The 18,562-nt window shown below is 40.6% G+C and overlaps 1 protein-coding gene across 1 annotated transcript in view; it reads left to right on the forward strand.

Annotated features, from left to right (window-relative positions):
* Positions 1 to 691: 691 nt before the first annotated feature.
* Positions 692 to 18,562, forward strand: part of LOC115157217 (GREB1-like protein) — an 83,077-nt gene continuing 65,206 nt past the window's right edge. The window contains exon 1 of the mRNA XM_029705283.1: positions 692 to 1,039. The gene's annotated coding sequence lies outside the window, so the exon portion shown is untranslated. The remainder of the gene's footprint in view (positions 1,040 to 18,562) is intronic.

Genomic DNA, 18,562 nt, shown 5'->3' on the forward strand with positions numbered 1-18,562 from the left:
CTAAGGCAAATCATCAGTGACAAGCATTCGGTTACTGGCCTAACAATCTTAACTGCTAGGCCATCTACCACCCTGCATTTGAGTAAACCTATGCAACTGAGCATTTTTCCCGACAGAGGGAGATGTTCTCAAACTTTTAGTCAAACCCCATGGGAGAAGCTGATTAACAACTTGTATCACAATGACCGTTGGAACGATTGTTTTAAACCTGTTTGAAAATGTGAAAACGCATCTAGATCTACATGCAACTACGAAATTAAAAACATGTGCGTGCGTGCGTGCGTGCGTGCATGCTTGAAACATGTAGCCAAAAGATAAGCCTTTTATATGGTTCTAGTTTCGATGGTGTGGGCCTATCATTTCTATACTTTGTATTCTACTCAGCTTTTATTTTGTATGCTTTACAGTAAATATAGTTTGTGTCCTACTTATGTAGGCCTATGCGATGATGCAATTTGTGTTAAACATTAAACATTAAATAAATCAAAGTTAACCAACATTTAATTGTGTAGAATGTAAATCGAATTAAAATGAAAAACGATGAAGAGGAAGACTTAGAGATAAACTATAGTCTACTGTTTTGTTTGTTGAAAACAATACACTTCTGGTGTGGAAAAAATATATATAAATGTATGTCTTTAACGATCATTAATTATGAGGAACCACGATCTAGTTCTGAAAATGCGAAACCATTTTTTTCACTGAACTGGACTGCTTCTCTTGCGCGCATTTGAGGCATAGCCTACAATGACTGCGCTTCAGTTTTGCACGTTCTGAACTCTTTGCTTGTATTATATGCGCTGTTCATTACAAGAACTACAAGCAATTTCCCCACTAAAGCCAAACGCTACATGCAGTAATTCCTTGACGTCACTTGGAGGACTCCCGGTCGTCAACTGTGGCTCAGAGGACGAGCAGGAGCTGCCAGCGCCGTGTAGAGAGAGAGATTCAGAGAGAGAGAGAGAAAGCAAGATAAACGAACGATTCTGTGCGTGCGTGATGGACATTTAAACATCCACTCATCTGAAATTGCAAATTGGTAAGTCTTTTTTCAATGACTGATGTAGGTCTATAAAATGTATGTGTTTTACAGCTGGCTATACATGGAATTTGATCTTTTCTCCTTTCCATCGAATGGGAAGGTGATGGGTCAAGTTGAGACAGAGAGAGAGACTGTCTATATTTCATCCAACTCTATATTGCGTTAGATTGAAATAACAAATATGTTCTGTCTAATATATATTTGCTCAGATAGAATATACCATGATGCCACATTGTATTTTTTCTCTGTCTCTTACTCTAATAACCATTATAGAAATATAGGCTAATAAGCTGCCTTTTCTTTATCTTGTTGTATGTTTGGATGGGCAATGAGAGGAGACATCAGATGGGAGTGACCAGGAGATGTGGTATCAGTGAGCTGATACTGTAATTACTGCCTTTACAAATCTGTCTGTCCATCCTAATCTACTGTACTGTCTCCCATGTTTCATGTCCTAGAGGTTAACTAATTTCCTCCTGTCTCCACAATACCTCCCATTTATCCATCCCTCCTCCTCCTCCTCCTCCTCCTCCTCCTCCTCCTCCCAATTTATGGTTGGACAAATACCTTTCTTTTTGACACACTGTCCTAAAAGGACCAGCATTTGAAAATGAAATAGAAAGTACCTAATCACAAATTGGGACTGCTAGCTAATATTGGGTTGTTGTCAGTCATCAAACTGCTCTGTATTTTACGTGTGACTACAGCCTTGGACTATTTAGTAGACAATACTGAGTCAGGTATGGTTGTGAAGTCTCATCAGCCATATGTTCTCAGCAACCAACATCAGTTTTTCATATTCCCATCTATTGCATCTCAATAAATTATTACCCTAATAAGGCTAATTAATACCCTCACTATGTTGTTGTGATTGTGATAAAGCAAGGTCACATGATCAGTTGCCTTTGCATTTTATCTGGGCCTGCAGTTCCTTGTAGCACACTAGTTTTGATGACATTCACTTGGCGTCATCGGCCGATGTGTATAATGATGAACTCTGGGTGGCTTAGGAATGAGCACGTGCGGCCATGTCAGTGAGGGCAAGGGGCTTTCCGGCAGAGTCAGGGGCCCCGAGCAGAGCTCTGAGCTGACCATTTGGCCCTCGGGGGGCTGGCCCTGGCCTGGTCTGGCTTCGTCACAGGTTGACATTGTTCCCAGGGACCAATGTAAAGTTAATCTGAGGGAGATAAGAATAGCCTCCTCAGTGGCAGACAGGTTTCTCTCTCTATTCTCTCACTCTCTTTCTCTTTTAACTCTTGTGTTTGTGGCCCTCTTTTTTCTTTCCTAAATGGTGCGGCTTCATTATGAAATCACCAGCAGTTAACTGCTTTGAAGGCAATCCCAATTTGAGCAATATGGAAGGAGCTTGAAGGCAGCCTAAATTTTGCATTGATGAGATATTCTAGAAACTTGCAAGAGTTCCGTGCCATGAGTGCTCTATCTCAAATAAGGATTCAGCTCTTATGTTATTTTCATTTATTTAACTAGGCAAGTCAGTTAAGAACAAATTCGTATTTACAATGACGGCCTACCCCGGCCAAACCCTCCTCTAACCCGGACGACGCTGGGCCAATTGTGCGCCGCCCAAAGGGACTCCCGATCACGGACAGTTGAGATACAGCCCGGGATCGAACTAGGGTCTGTAGTGACGCCTCTAGCACTCGGGAGCAATCCTTTAATTTATGAGAACAGAGAAACACAATAACGTGCTGTATTGATTCAGCTATGATTTTAATACTGTGAGTGAGTCGTCACAATAAGATTAGACTCTTCTCCTTCATAATCCATGGTCTGTCTTTCAGGATCTTTTGTTTTTCAGCTACCAAAACCTGCAGGGAGGGACAAAGGTTTAGTTGAAAGCCACCTGACATTTGTTGAGATCACTCAATGCTTATTTTAGGCAGTTGTTACCAGGGTAACGGCTTGATAAGCAACTTTTGAGTCTCCCTGGTTTCATCTCTAGCCTACTGTTAATGTCTTCTCTGCCCTTTTGTATCAGCCACTTATAGACAGTATTGTTCTAAAGCCCTGTATTGAATTATAGGTAGTATTATTATATTTTCATCACAATACATATACATAATTTAACAGACACTCTTATCCAGAACAACTTGGTTCAAGTGCTTTGCTCAAGGGCACATTGCCAGATTTGTCACCTTGTCGGCTCAAGAATTCAAACTAGCAACCTTTCAGTTATTGACCCAAAGCTCTAAACACAAGGCTATCTTCCACCCCTGTCTGTCATTATCTGTTATATGACAAACCATTGTGTAATGGGGTGGGTCAACTCTGCAGTCTGCGTCATAACAGAAAAAGACATCCATAACAATTGATTACCAATAATGTCAAGAATGCAGAGGTTTTGGTATCCACTCACTGTTGCTCTTGGCAGCACCAGGAATATATCAGTTTGCGAAGGGTGAATTGGAATGAACTCACAAAGGTAATGAGACAGAGAGAGAAAAATGCATACCATTTGGCAATTAACAATCATGATAAGATTAAGGAGTGTTCCACATGAACTGCCCATGCTGATTATATATTGAGAATTCTTCTCTCTACTGTTTTAGATTAAATTCCATTGTTGAAATGATGAAAGAAGTAATGAGACCAAAACATATTGAGATTGATGGTTGCTGTTTTTTGTTGTTTTTAAAAGCCAACAAATTCAATCTCTTTATTATCCTTATCCATAAAGATGAGCTGAAGGCCATAAAGGGCTTATCTGATGATGACTATGGTAGTAAGAGAGACAAAATCCAGTTAGCTGCCAAGGAGAAATCCTCATCTTTGTCTTAACACCTTCTGACTTAGAACTGATGACTTGGAAAACAGATGGTCTCCAAAACAAACACCATCATTGATCAAATTGCCACGACATGACATTTTGAATAAATGTTTGACAAATGGTACTGTTTAATTTCACAGTGCCGTGGACTTTTTCCCCCTATTCTCAAAAATATGCTTCTACCTCCACGTTAGTGAGTGGTTTCTGTATGGATTTTTAGGTTGCACTTTATTTTCGTAATTACACTGTAATATACATGTTCGCTTCTTGGGGATTCCTTAAAACAAGCACTAGAGATCAAGAGTTAGATATTTCACATAGATGTCACTACCATCATTCTGATTAATATTTGCCTTCGATCTCCAGGGCGTCAACCAAGAGACAACAATATTCAATGAAATGTTAAAGTTGAGAGGTCTCGAGCATACTTGCACAAGTAAGGTCAGTGGACCTAGAGTTAGGTCAGACAGGTGTCTAGTTAACCACAATGTTCAATAACCTTTGAGCCCTGCTACAAGTCATCTGAGAACTAATCAACACTGGAGTTGTTAGTAGATATCCTCTTCCAGCTGTCGCTCTTCTGGCCCAGCCATCTTCCCGCATGGGTGCTTGTAAACGTTTAATAACCTGTCCTTTTTATTGGGGTTCAAGAATGCCAGGAACCCATCTGCATTGTCAACCCTGTGTAAAAAAGATAGAAAGAAAAACATTTACACTAACCACGTTTCCATCCACAGTTTTTCTGCAAGGAAAGTCATGCCGTATATATAACAAAAGCACGACAGCTGTGATGGAAACAGGACGTTTCGGTACAATTTTATAAATGCCGACAGATATTTATTTTGTTCGACACATGGTGGGATATTTTTGTGTCTGTAAAATGTATTATGCGAGATATGGCGGTGGAAACGCCTTTATGTGCAAATATTAATATAATAACCATCATTTCCTAGTAAACTTGGAGTCACGCGATGATATGGCGTGTGGATCTCCCACTACGATTCCGGAAACCATGCAGTTTATTAGGCTACAGATTCATTTTGTGGTGAAAGTGCACAGTGATCTTGATGCTCCTTTCCAATAAATATCGAGGGTCTTATTCTGGTGACATGATGATCGATGCTTGACTACAAAAAAAAGATTATTGCTCCTATCCATAATAATGTCATCATGTAGACTAGCCAAAGCGCATGTGCCAAAACCAGAGTAGGCACATTTGCTATTTAACGCAACAGATGTGACAAAACCATCAGTAGAGTTGAAAATGCAATGGAAACACATTTCACTTTTAGATGTTTATTCAGTACATGAAAACTTAACCGAAACAGTTTATTTTGTGTGCACTACCTCATCACTCACTGATTTCTTTTATCTGCAACAAGTCAGTTTAGTGGAAACTCACAACTGGTGAGAAAAATAGCATATTTTCGTTACGTGGATTTTAGAATATTCACATGAAAATCTGTCGCCAATTGAATGGAAACCTAGCTACTGATAGTCTTTATAATAACCAGATGTGCTGAAAATCAGAATAAGTACATGTGTTTTTTTCTCTCTGTGAAGTCTTACCTTCATTTGGTTTATTGCTGTAAATTACAGCTGTAGCTTTCATGCTTACAGTTGGCCAAGAGGCGTGATCATTTTGTGTTATTTAATTATTTTCTTATTTCTTAATAATTAGGCTAAGAAATAATATAGTGCTCTCTATGGGGTCCTAGAATTTCCATATTTTGTATATAGAAAAAATAACCATTGACTTGCTACATTATGCTTCTTAGGTATACTCAGCGAATATAACCATTGACTTGCTACACTATGCTTCTTAGGTATACTCAGCGAATATAACCATTGACTTGCTACACTATGCTTCTTAGGTAGACTCAGCGAATATAACCATTGACTTGCTACACTATGCTTCTTAGGTAGACTCAGCGAATATAACCATTGACTTGCTACACTATGCTTCTTAGGTAGACTCAGCGAATATAACCATTGACTTGCTACACTATGCTTCTTAGGTAGACTCAGCGAATATAACCATTGACTTGCTACACTATGCTTTTTAGGTACTCAGCGAAATGACGTTTCCACGAGCAGTACAACAGATATTGAGATGAGCGAGAGGCAAGACTTCGCTCTCACACACAGTATCTGCTCATGTGCACGGGTTCGCTTCACGCTAGCTAGGGCACCAAAACAGCTGAGAAGTTGCGCTTCAACGCTATTAGTTGTTGTGGAAATTGACCCATTATGCTGTTTACTTTCTGCATCTATGTCATATCGCTGAGTCTACCTTTCAGTACATTAAGCCTTATTAGTGGATTAGCGCCAGCTACAAATTGCAGCATGAAAGCAAAGGGAGATAAAAGATAAGGAAGGGAGGAGGAAGGGAGGGATAGGTTGGAGGGGGAAGGTGGTGTTAGAGGGGGGAAGTGAGGGAGGACAAGAGGCTAAAAACACGTGGGAGTGATTGGGAAAGAAACAAGACAGCTGAAAGGATGGGTGAGATGTTTCGGGGGGAGGGAGGGAAGGGTCAAATTGACTCTATATATTGTATTAGAGAGTATGACACAGTTGCACAATTGGATCATTAAAGCCAATCTAACAAATGCCTTGGCCCCTCCTCCCTCTGAATGAAGATTTCAAAGGTCACTGACCTTTTCCATTTTTGGGCATTGATCCCTCCGCTGGAGGTGGGGTTTCTTTCCTCCCTAAAGCAAAGCCCTCCCAGATCAGCTGTTATATCTTAGTTTTTTGTACCAGGAAATTATTCACAACATGTTATGTTGTTGACAGCAATTCTTATATTTAGAAACTGGACAGTGTAAAAGTCATGTAAATGTCAAAGCACGAAGAGTAACCGTATAACCTGAAAAAGAAGGGTTCATAGCCTGTTTCTCCTCCTTGACTTTTCCCCGAATCCACTTTTAATCTAATGACTGACAAGTGGGCCTTCATGAGTGGGAGTCCAAAAAAAAGATTCAACTTTGTATTGAACTTGACTCTCCTCTCTCCGTAATAGAACAGAACTCGTTCACATTTGAGCATATGGTGTTTCTCACCAAAGCCACATACGGCCTGTTTCTTGAAAATCCATGATTGCTTAAGGGCTGCAACTATCTTTGTCATAAAGAGACTGAGACCATAGTAAACATACATTGCAACTGTTCTTATCAACTAGTCTTAGCAATGAGTCAGATCCCTCCTGCTCCTGAAGTGTCTGTACATGAAGTTGTTGTGCTGGGTCTGGGTTCAAGCCCACTTCACGCCCTGGTGCCAAGTCATCTGTAGCTCAGTTGGTAGAGCATGGCGCTTGCAATGTTCGATTGTGTGTTGTTGTGTGTTCGATTCCCATGAGGGACTAGTAAAACATTTTTTACAGACGTACCCCCATTTGACTGTGTACGTGGATCGGGGTGATTGATGGCAGTGATGGATGTCACTTCCTGTTGTCCTACTGGATATCTCAGGGCCTGAGGTGGAGGACAGCACCTTATCCCTTGTCACTGGAATCCCTAGTTCACACCCCATTCCTCCCCTTCCTTGTCCCCTTCAGCCGCTTTCAGAGGACCCCCCCCCCCTTCCTAGTTCAAATCAAAGTTGAGATTCTCCTCCAGTAGAAATTAATGGAAGTTATCTGGACATGCCGCCGGAGTAATTTGTCAGGAAGCCTGTTGCCAAGAACAACGCAAGAGGTTTCCGTCAGCCTTCCAGTGTGTGTGCCAAGGTGAAGGATGACTAGGAATCCTGTTATTTTGTTTGGTAGTATGTTTTTTGAAGTTGTCCTTTTCCACAGAAAAGATACATCTAGGTAGTCTATGTACATCCATCCATGCTTTTTATACTGTGTACTAATTAACTATGTTGGACTGACCTGGTGGGTGATGTGAGGTCATGAACCACCAGAATCAGGTTGTGTTCTATTAGAAGTCACACAATGTTGAATGCAGGGTAATGAATGAAGGATGAGCCATTGCCGGTGAATCTCCTGAATCACTCTGTGCTGCTTAGAAACACAGCGTCCGAACTGTCTCTACTTTAAAGAGTCTACTGTATGTGTTTATCCTGTCTGTGTAGAGATGCCAATCCCACAGCCAGAAACATTTAATGATGCTTCCAGTTTCCTTATTATAAAGCACAGTCCCACTGGGTACACATTGGTTGAATCATTGTTGTTTCCACGTCATTTCACAATGCCTCCCCACACAAACAATGTGTACTGAAGCCTAAGGTCATGACAGCGTCAGGCCTGCCAAGGCAAGGCGGTGTGTGTGTGTGGGACAGGAGAGGAGAGGATTGGAGAGGAAAGGAGAGGAGGGGAGAGAGGGTCACAGTGACCAGTCACAGTGACCAGTCACAGTGACCAGTCACCAGTCCAAGGCCACAGTGACCAGTCACCAGAACCCAGTCAGTCAGCCGCTCTTTATCTCTCTCAGCCCTCTCAATTCAGTTTCAATTCAAAGGGGCTTTATTGGTATGGGAAACATATGTTTACATTGCCAAAGAAAGTAAAATAGACAAGAAACAAAAGGGAAATAAACAATCAGAAATTAACAGTAAACAATACACTCACAAAGGTTTTAATAGAATATAGACATTTCAATTGGCATTATTGGCAATGTTGTAAAAATGTGCAAATAGTTGAGGTATGAAAGAGAAAATAAACAAACCGATAAATATAGGTTGTATTTACAATGGTGTTTGTCTCAACTTTTTCAATTCGCTTTATTGGCATGACGTAACAATGTACATATTGCCAAAGCTTACTTTGGATATTTACAACATAAAAATAATAATAATCAATATTGTCAACAGGACAACAGTAACAACAATAACCAAGGGTCAAAATAACCATTGAACAATAACAATGTAGAGGACATGTGCAGGTTGGTTGGTTGGTTTGTCAGACACTGTCCCTCATCTTATGGCAGGCAGCAATGTAGTGCGCTGCCAACCCACAGCTCTCTGTGTCCTCCCCCAACAGGACGGGTAGCCTATCCTCATCAGAGAAGTATTTGAAACCTTGAATAAGGGTTTCAAATTTTTGGGAAATGGCACTCTCTAATTGTTTTATATTTTTGACATTTTGTCAGGAAATGCAGCTCTGTCTCAGGTTCTGCTGTTGTGCAGTGGTTGCACAGCCTTTCCTCTACAGGGAGCCAGGTTTTCCTGTGTCTACCCTTCTCAATGGCAAGGCTGTGCTCACTGAGCCTGTACTTTGTCAAGGTTTTTCTAAGGTTTTGATCAGTAACCATGGTCAAATAGTTAGCCACGGTGCACTGGCGATATAGGGCCAGATAACACTGCATTTTGCTTTGTGCTTGTGTTTCCCAATAAGCAATGCAGTTTTGTTTTGACTGTGTTGTAATTTGGTTTATTCTGATTGATTGATTGGATGTTGTGGTCCTGGGGCTTCAGTGTGTTAGTAGAACAGGTTTGTGAACGCAGCCCCAGGACCAGCTGGATGAGGGGACTATTTTCTTTTCTCAGCTCTTGGCATTGCAGGGCTTGGTAATGATATGAGAGGGGGTCACTGTATTTTAGATGTTTCCAAAATTGAATTGCTATGTTTTGTGTTTTTATTATTAGTGGTTATTGGCCTAATTCTGCCCTGCATGCATTTTTTTGTAGTTTTCCTCTGGACATGTAGGATAATCTTACAGAACTCTACATGCTGACTGGTTGTATCACTGCCTGGTATGGCAACTGCTTGGCCTCCGACCGCAAGGCACTACAGAGGGTAGTGCGAACGGCTCAGTACATCACTGGGGCCAAGCTTCCTGCCATCCAGGACCTCTATACCAGGCGGTGTCAGAGGAAGGCCATAAAAATTGTCAAAGACTCCAGCCACCCTGGTCATAGACTGTTCTCTCTGCTACCGCACGGCAAGCAATACCGGAGCGCCAAGTCTAGGTCCAAGAGGCTTCTAAACAGCTTCTACCCCCAAGCCATAAGCCTCCTGAACATCTAGTCAAATGGCTACCCAGACTATTTGCAGTGCCCCCACCACCCCTCTTTACACCACTGCTACTCTCTGTTGTAATCTATGCAGTCACTTTAATAACTCTACCTACATGTACATACTACCTCAAATAACCGGTGTCCCCGCACATTGACTCTGTATCGGTACCCCCCTGTATATAGTCTCGCTATTGTTATTTCACTGCTGCTCTTTAATTACTTGTTACTTTTATCTCTTATTCTTATCTGTATTTTTTGAAACTGCACTGTTGGTTAGGGGCTCGTAAGTAAGCATTTCACTGTAAGGTGAAATGCTGTTGTATTCGGCGCATGTAACTAATAGAATTTGATTTGATGCAGGTTTTCAATGAGGTGTTTGTCCCATTTGGTGAAATCTTGTTTTGCAAAAAATCATTATTTTAGTATTTTTGGGGTTTACTGCTCTAGCTGGTCCAGGCTCTGCTTTGGGTGACAGCAGGCATAGGTCATCTGCGAAGAGCAGGCATTTCATCTCTGAATTGTGGAGACTAACACCAGGGGCTGAGGATTTTTCTAGAATAATGGCCAATTCGTTGATGTAAAAATTTAAGAGTGCAGGGCTCAGATTGCAACCCTGATGAAGGCCCCGCCCCTGGTTAAAGAATTCTGTTATTTTCTTGCCAATTTTGATGCTGCACATATTGCCAGTTTAATTACGTCATATGTTTTACCCCCTACACCACTTTCAATAACTTTGTACAACAGTCCTGTATGCCAAATAGAATCAAATGCTTTTTGGAAGTCGATAAAGCAAGCGTACATTTTGGTATTATTTTGGTGTACATGTTTATCTATTAGGGTGTGTAGGGTGTAAATATGATCGGTCGTGAGATGTTTTGGTATAAATCCAATTTGGCTTATTAAGGAATCTTAGAACTCTTACATTGATCATCCTACAGAAAACCTTCCCCAGGTTACTGTTCACACAAATGGCTCTAATTGTTAGGGTCAAATTTGTCTCTGTTCTTGAAGTTTGGGGTTATGAGTCCTTGATTCCAGATGTCAGGAAAATAACCTACACTCAGGATCAAATTTAACAGTTTTAATCTAGCTAATTGACATTTTGCACTAGGGAATTTGAGCATCTCATTTACTATGCCATCAGGTCTGCATGCTTTTTTACATTTGAGGGCTTGAAGTTTCTTATAGAGCTCCTGGTCAGTAATTTGTGAGTCAAATGGATTTTGATTGTCCTTTATAGCTTTTTCTAATCCATTCCATTTTTCATGAATTTAGCATTGTTCTGTGTTTGTGTCAATTTGAACGGTGTTGTAGAGTGTTTTAAAATGGGTTGTCCATATGTCACCATTTTGTATCACAAATTTTTCTTGTTTAGATTTGTCTAGTTTTTTCCAAATTTGCCAGAAGTTGTTTGTGTTTATGGACTCCTCAGTTAGTGTCAACTGCTTGCTGTTGTACTGTGCTTTTTTGTTCTGAGTGTATGTTTGGTTCTCACATTAATGAAGGCATAATTCACCATTATTTGGGTCTCTGTGCTTTTGGTTTGATAGTGTTTTAACCTTTTTCCTTATAATTTTACAATATGCGTCAAACCAGTTGTCATCTGTGGTCTTTTTTGTTTTGTTTTTTATCAATTTCAGTTGTGCTTCTTTTGCCGTTTTCTTAAATATAATATATATTATATGTGTATTTTTTTTTTTACTTACTGCTGGGTTGATGCCTTCTTTACTGTGAGTGGATGTTGTATCCAGAAAGTTATCTAAGAGTGTTTGGATATTTTGGTTCCATGTTGCTTTCTGGTAATCTTCTGTGCTGTTTTGGGCCCATCTGTATGAATTTCTGATGTTGTACAGCTTACTGGGCTGTGAATGTGTGGTTGTTTCCATGTCTGTTCTTTTGAGGAACAACGTCATTTGACTGTGATCAGACAGAGGTGTTAGTGGCTTGACGGTGAATGAGTTGAGAGAGAAAGGGTCAATTTCTGGATTCATATAGTCTACTGTGCTGTGGCCAAGAGGTGAGTAATAGGAAACAGTATGGCCTGTAAACAGTATGGCCTCTCTCTCACTCCATCCATCTGGTTTATCTCTCTGTCAATTCAAAGGGGCTTTATTGGCATTGGAAACACATTGCCAAAGCAAATGAATTAAACAATAAACAAAACTGACAACATCAACAAAATGTACAGTAAAACACTGCACTCATAAAGGTTTCAACTATAAGGATGTTTCAAATGTTCTATTATCAGCTGTGTGCAGTGTTTTTAACAATGTGCAAATAGTTGTTGTACGAACAGTAGGGGAAGATCTCTTTTTCTCCCTCCATCTCTCTCTCTCATTCGCTCTCTCAGCTCTCTCTCTCAGATCTCTTTCATTCCCCCCTTCTCTCTCTCAGGGAGAGTAAATATTTACCTGAGAAGAGCAGGGGCATGGGCAGGTTCTCTCTCTATCGGTCTCTGTCTCTGTCTCTCTGTATCTCCGTCTCTCTCCCATCCTTCTAGCCTGAGATACTGTAAGTCATGTTACTCTGAAAGTTTATGGATCATGACTTCAGTTGGTCTCTCTCTCTCTCTCTCTCTTTCTTCTCTCTCTCTCTCTTTCTTCTCTCTTGCTCACTGTTTTGATGCATTGGAACTAGAACCTAGACATTCAGAATATCCATTTCCGGATTTAAGAGTTCAACAATCCATTCGCAGATGGTCCTGGTCAGTTGTCTTGGACAGACAGAGCGGATGAAATTACAATATAAACCACATTGTGGTTATTAAGTGTGGAGTACAGTACGTTTTTGCATTGTGTTTTAATATAAAAATGTATATAACAAAATCCTGCAGGTTTTGAAATGTTGTTTCAATCAGTGCTTTTGTATCAACTGCTGTATCATACACATGTGTCTTGTGTGTGGCTAAATGTAACTTTTTAGAATCTTAGCAAAGGAACAAAGAAGGAAATAAGTAACATTATCAAACAAGAACTCATCTTAACTTCCCACAGTAACTAATTAACCCCCATATTTATCCTCTCAACCCACATCAAGACCCGCAGAGACAGCCTCAGCTCCACTCAGCTCCTCTCAGCCCTGACTGGCATATCTGTCAGGAAAATATCCCGTCTCCCGCAGGATCAATACCGGTTAAGAAGTGTCCACTATGCCTGAATGGGTTTACTGTCACTGTTCTCATCAATGAGGTTTGTGTTTGTGTCATGGCCTAACAAAGGCCTCCCCGGCCACCATTGTTCCATTAAGACAAAAAGAAGAAGAGAGGAGAAGCCCTGCTGCCACTGTGACCACTGTGGGTCCTGGCTGTGCTGTGGTCAGCTAGGGGGAATGGGATTTAAAGTGTAAACCATGTCAACAGGTTGCCTGACAACTCATCCTGAATTTAATTTCACTGTTCTATCTATCGCTTCATAACCTGCTATCCTAGAAGGCATTTTTGCTGATGTCAAAATGATGCGATTCATGATTCGTGTAGGCAGGCTCTGCCCCAACCCATCGGTTTCTGTGGCCAATCAGAATGATATGAATGTGTTCGCGTTTGAAAAGTTGTCGGGCAGGAAGCCAATCTAGACTGATCTTGGAGGTGAAACATTAGTGGGCATGACGTTTGGCCGGAGCGAGGTGGATGGGTATCCAGGCAAGTCACCAGGGGCAACATGGCTACATACTATTAATCAGGAGGGGTTTAGGGGTGGACAGGAGTAGTGGGGGTGCATGTGTGTGTGTCGGCACTGATGCAGCAGAGGTGCCTGGAGGTCAGGAGAGAGGCATGATGGATACAGCAGATCGCCTCTCAAGGGAGTGAAGAGGGGAGGGAGTAAAGAGGGGTAAGGCTCCTTCCTTAGGACATTAAGGACGTTATTTGTCAATGTGTCACTCAAATGAATTCAAGGTGGCCTGGGACTTTTGAATGAGGGAAGAAAGAATCGATGGAGGGGTCCTATTCAGTGAGGTGTCTTCTTCCTTTCTTTCTATCTTTCTTTCTTCCTATTTTCGAAAGGCATTTATTCATCAAGTTTAATTGTGCTCAAAAGTGGTCTGTTTCTGAACATTTTGAAAGGGTAGAGGTTGTCTGGATATTTTAGCATTACTTTTAGATTTATATGATCAGATTTAGTAAAAATCAATCATGATATATTTTTGTTGCCTTCTGAGTACAACTGAATATACTAATATGAACTATCCTATACTGATAGCTATATGATATAATAGCAACATGCAGTTAGTGATTGAGGTGTGGGGAAAAGTGCAGCCCAGGCCTGTCACCTGAAACGGAACTCCATCTCTCACTGCTCCCTCCTGTCATCTGATAACACAAAGTGTTTTAATAATATTTCCCTCCCCATAACAAATAGGCCAGTCTAAATACCAATTGAAGGCCAGAACAGGACAGGTCTGGTCAAACTGACCATGAAAGGGTTAGAGTTTAGGGAGGGGTTGAGCAGTGAGGTGTTCACCAGAAGCCCAAATGGAGATGTTAGCTGTGATGATGCTATCAGGGTACATAACCACTAAAGTGAGTCAAGCTGAGATACTTTATTTTCCTTTTCTCCTGTCAAGTCCTTTATTATGGCCTTTTTTACATTGATGAAAGTAGAAGGATATTCTCGAGAGCTATGGGAAAAAATCCAAAGAATTAGACAATTTACGTCTTGACCGCTACCTCTTGAGGTAGTGCACGACAGTCACCTGACAGTTGCCCCTCCAAGCAGGGCAGTGTGAACAGAATTGTCTTGTTAAGTCAAATACTTCAACAGCAAAAATCTCAATAGCAGAATAATGTTTTTGAAACAGCTGAAATGTACAGACATTTTCCTTATATTTGATGCTAGTTTTATTGAGTTTTTACCTGAAATTGCAGCAACACGCCTGTTACATTCAGAAACTGTTGCTGTAGATAAAAATAAAAGTTCAATGGTGCTTGGCTGGCAGCGCTGAGCCATATAAAACAACTGATCTCAACCACTGAGGTATAGTAAGAACTGGAGACTGCTTCCAAGATGTCCGCCAGGTGTTTTCAAGGTAATCTACTTAAATTCACATACACCGATTCATGGACGGTCTATTTCTGGATTGCATCCGGTTTATATGGACCGACATCATATAGGCACTAGCTCTAAGTGCGACGTCATCCAAAAATATGGCAGACATTGGATAAATATAAAATGTTAATATCTTCGGTTGTGAGTAATGAATAAAATATGTTTTATGCACAAAGGTGATGACTAAGGTATCGTATTAGGACTTTTCTAATCTGACTTCTCTATGTGGCCGTGGAAATTGTATTTTTCGGCCAGGCGTCAGTTACACTGCAGTACCGAAGCAAAACTGTAGGAGCAGCCAAAACTGTGCTTCGAGACCGGAACCCTTGTCCCTTGATCTCAACTCACCAGTGAATTACCCATGTTTTCATTCGCAATGTTCTTATATCACATGTAATGATTTCCATGATATTGATGAAAATGAAGCCTGGGATGTTCTTTTATTTTATTTAACCTTTATTTAACTAGGCAAGTCAGTTAAGAACAAATTCGTATTTACAATGACGACCTACCAAAAGGCAAAAGACCTCCTGCGGGGAGAGGGGCTGGGATTAAAATAAATAAATAACATATAAATATAGGACAAAACACACATCACGACAAGAGAGACAACACAACACTACATAAAGAGAGAACCTAAGACAACAATATAGCAAGGCAGCAACACATTCTAATGTTCTAATGTTGTAAGGTAGGCCTACTGTACTTTTATTGTCCTATGAGACGGTTAAAGTTTTGTATTGGGCACAGGGGAGGATTGTGCGTTATTTCCCAGGTTTACGTTTGGTGTTTTGGAAGTTTTCCTATATATTTTATTCCATCCTGCTTGCATTCGCCTCCCCTAGCTCATTCATAGACGCTAACTACCTTTAGCGCCTATTGACAATAGTATCTTCTGGTCGGGGGAGTTTTGTTACAAGCCCCGACGCTCTTTCTGAACGTTAAAACGCATCTTTTGCGGTACGGTTTTGGAAACATAAGGAAAGTACTATATCTTTCATATCATAAAAAAAAAAAAAAAAAATGAAGTTAAATTACTACACACCTTTGTAGGGTTAGGGTTCCCACATGGCCATATTTCTATGTCACAGCACTTGTTTATGGAAAACAGACGAAAGACAGAGGCATACCTCTGCTACACTGAACAAAAATATAAACACAACATGTGAAGAGCACACTTCTCCAACGTGCCAGTGGCCATCAAAGGTGAGCATTTGCCCACTGAAGTCGCTTATGACGCCAAACTGCAGTCAGGTCAAGACCTTGGTGAGGACAACGAGCATGCAGATGAGCTTCCCTGAGACGGTTTCTGACACTTTGTGCAGAAATTCTTTAGTTCTGTAAACCCACAGTTGCATGGTCTCAGTCGATCCTGCAGGTGAAGAAGCTGGATGTGGAGGTCCTGGGCTGGCGGGGTTACACATGGTCTGCGGATGTGAGGCCATTTAGACATACTGCCAAATGATCTAAAATGACATTGGAGGCGGCTTATGGTTGAGAAATGAACATTAAATTCTCTGGCAACAGCTCTGGTGGACATTCCGACAGTCAGTATGCCAATTGCACACTCTTTCAAAACTTGAGACATCTGTGGCATTATGTTGTGTGACAAAACTGCACATTTTAGAGTGGGCTTTTATTGTCCCCAGCACAAGGTGCACCTGTGTAATCATCATGCTGTTTAATCAGCTTCTTGATATGCCACACCTGTCAGGTGGATGGACTATCTTGGCAAAGGGGAAATGCACACTAACAGGGATGTAAACAAATTTGTGCACAACATTATAGAGAAATAAGCTTTTTGTGTGAATGGAACATTTCTGGGATCTTTTATTTCAGCTCATGAAACATGGGACCAACACTTTTATTTTGTTCATTATAATTAGCAATCTGTTTCTCCGAACAACTGTGTGTAAACGGAACATGGATGCCACAAACATGTTGGGCTAGTGTCTCCCCTATTGAACCTTTGGTTCAACCAATTGCAAGTGTTCCCCGTGACAAGTGTTCTGCCATTTGACATGTTTGTTGTTTGAATGAATGAATGCATGCATTTGTCTCTGTCTGTCCTGTAGGCTATGTTTATAATGCATCAGTGCTGCAATGTATCAATTTATCACCACCAGCCTAGGCTTGGATACTACAGTGAATTTAGGTGACCACCTCTGCTATGCAAGACAGATACACAAAAAATATATAGCTGTCTCTCTATCTCCCCTTCACACTTTTCCTTTCCTTCATTGTTTTAGCATTATCCTAATGTTGCCTACTTTCTGATAGCATACAGCCAGGATTTGATGGTAGGCCTAGATTTATATGTTTTTAGGAAAGGAGAAATGTGATCTGCTCTTGTGTCTGAGATGAGCTGGTGGCTTTGATTGATGGTGTGAGTTTGCTAATTCTCTCTATGTCCATTCAGAAAGGTTCTAAAGTAGTCTGTTTGGACATCTCATTAATAAGAATGGAGGAACTATTGATATACAGTGAGCTCCAAAAGTACTGGGACAGTGACACATTTGTTGTCCTTTTGGCTCCGTACTCCGGGAGCTTTGGATTTGAAATGATACAGTGACTATGACGTTAAAATGCGAACTGTCCGTTTTAATTTGAGGGTATTTTCATCAATATTGGGTGAACTGTGTAGAAATTACAACACTTTTTGTACATAGTCCCTCCATTTTAGGGTCCCAAATGTATTGGGACCAATTCACAAGCAGTAAAAAGTTCATTATTTAGTCCCATATTCATAGTATGCAATGACTACATGCTTGACTCTTCACATTTGTTGGATGTATTTGCTGTTTGTTTTGTTTGTGTTTCAGATTATTTTGTGCCGAATAGAAATTAATGGTAAATAATGTATTGTGTCATTTTGGAGTCACTTCTATTGTAAATAAGAATAGAATATGTTTCTTAACACTTCTACATTAATGTGGATGCTACCATGATTACGGATAGCCCTGAATGAATCGTGGATAATGAGGAGTGAGAAAGTTACAGACACACAAATATCATACCTCCAAGACATGCTAACCTCTCACCATGACAATAACAGGGGAGGTTAGCATTTTTGGTTGGGTATGATATTTGTGCATTTGTAACTTTCTCACTCATTATTATTCACAATTCATTCAGGAATATCCGTAAAGCATCCACATTAATGTAGAAGTGTTTAGAAAGGGCTTCCATTTTATTAGGCTTCCTCAGCTATCCACAGCATTGTAATGATCAGTAATACTGACGGCCTGTGTAAGAACCATTACTAAGGCCAGATGGGTGAACTGGAACTCCATGTTTACTCTGTCAATATGGCAGCTCTGAATAACTGATTAAATACATTAAGGCTCTTGTCCAAATAGAGTTACGTTTACATACATTTTGTCGTTTAAGCATACGTTCTTATCCAGACCGACTTACAGTAGTGAGTGCATACATTTTTGTACTGGCCCCTCATGGGAATCGAACACACAACCCTGGTGTTCACCCCAGGCTGGGCAGCATTGTAAAATCCTGAGTGGGTTCACTCGCAGGGCTTCCATTTTATTAGATTTACTCAGCGAGCCACAGCATTGTAAATGATCAGTAATTCCCCCATATTAATTGAATTTGTCCACCAGGCCTGAAATTACATTAAATGAAAGCAGACATTTTCTGGATATGTCGGGTCAATGTGGCTTATTTTTACTGTTCTCCAAATTGCATTTCTTTCGTTTTTAAATTGTGTGGAAA

Source organism: Salmo trutta, chromosome 21, assembly GCF_901001165.1.
Source record: "Salmo trutta chromosome 21, fSalTru1.1, whole genome shotgun sequence".
In the NCBI taxonomy this organism is placed as follows: Eukaryota; Metazoa; Chordata; class Actinopteri; order Salmoniformes; family Salmonidae; genus Salmo; species Salmo trutta.